The sequence below is a fragment of the Mus caroli genome, chromosome 14 (assembly GCF_900094665.2).
Source record: "Mus caroli chromosome 14, CAROLI_EIJ_v1.1, whole genome shotgun sequence".
NCBI classification, from domain to species: Eukaryota; Metazoa; Chordata; class Mammalia; order Rodentia; family Muridae; genus Mus; species Mus caroli.
The window spans coordinates 74,786,976-74,788,574 of NC_034583.1; the positions used below are offsets into that span (position 1 = coordinate 74,786,976).

The following is a 1,599-nucleotide window of genomic DNA, read 5'->3' on the forward strand; positions in this document are numbered from 1 at the left end:
TTTATTCTGTCTGACAAGGAATCAAAGCATGGCTTTTGCAGGAAATGGAATAGAACTGGAAGTTATCATACTAAATAAAATAAGGCAGACTCAAAATAAATATCCTATGTTTCATATGAATAGAGAGAGATAGACTCTCTCTCTCTCTCTCTCTCTCTCTCTCTCTCTCTCTCTCTCTCTGTGTGTGTGTGTTTTTTTTTTTTTTTGTTTTTTTTGAGACAGGGTTTCTCTGTGTAGCCCCAGCTGTCCTAGAACTCACTTTGTAGACCAGTCTTGGCCTCGAACTCAAAAATCTGACTGCCTCTGCATTCCTAGTGGTGGGATTCAAGGCATGAGCCACCACGCCCAGCGATATTCATCTTTCTTAAAATGTAGAATTTTTTTCAGTTAAAATAACATGGATATATCTTCAAGTACACTACCTTTGTCAGTATGCTGAATTTATAAAACAATTCACTGAATAAATGTCTGTTTCTTGTCTTTGTCTGATAAGATTCTAGTACAATGAGAATAACTGGATGTTTAAAATGAACTTTCTCTTATCAGTTGTTTAAAATCCAGAGCAAAATTCTCATTTACAGCAGGATGAACTACCCACAGATACCTCTGAAATATTTATAACTTTGTATAATACCATTGGACAATACTTTACCAGTGAGTAATCACCAAAGTGTGACATAATATTTACTTCTCAAAATTAAAGACAAATTCATGATATATTTGAATTTGAGTATTTGAGTTGCTTGACAGATTGAACATAGTGGTACTAGTATAATTAGAATAATTCACATATCTTCTCTTTTGAACATAGACTACTTAGAATTCCTTACTACCAAAGGGATCTATCTTGGATCCTACACTGCTACTGGATTTCCATCCCACATGTGATTGTCCTCAGTGAATATACAAGCACCTGCGGGGTACCTTGATAAACCAAGAAGAATATCATGTTGTTGTATGTTTATAGAATTTGACATTTTGGTAATTTATTGCTTGAGGAAATTTAACTTTATACAAAATAAATGCTAAATAATGTGAAAATGGATATATATATATGTATATATATATATAATTAACATATATATTCATATATATGTATATATGTATATATATGTGTTAATCATGTCCTGAAATTTCAAGTCTTTGTACTTCAGACATTGCTCAGTAGTTAAGAGCTGTTACTGTCCTCTCAGACAAATTACACTCAGTTCTGTCATCAATATGATACCTCACAAACACATATAACTCCATCCATTACTGTAAGATCTGATGCACTCTTCTGGCCTTCACAAGTTCCTGCACAGACATGGTACACATAAACTTATGTACATGGTATAACTAATGTTCTGAAGATTCAGACATAAATTATTAAGATCCTGTACAGACCTGCCAAGTTAAGGATTCATAGTTAGCTATAGAAAAATGGCATGGCAAGACCACAGTTGAAGTACACATGTGAAGAGACTGTAAAATAGCCTGTCTTGTCTAGGTAGAAGATGATAACAAAATAAAAAGGAGAGAGAGAGAGAGAGACAGAGAGAGAGACAGAGAGAGAGAGACAGAGAGAGAGACAGAGAGAGAGAGAGAGAGAGAGAGAGA

At 34.2% G+C, this 1,599-nt stretch overlaps 1 protein-coding gene across 1 annotated transcript in view; it reads left to right on the forward strand.

Annotated features, from left to right (window-relative positions):
- Positions 1-1,599, forward strand: part of LOC110308982 (heat shock cognate 71 kDa protein-like) — a 9,635-nt gene that overhangs the window by 7,672 nt on the left and 364 nt on the right. The window lies entirely within an intron of this gene.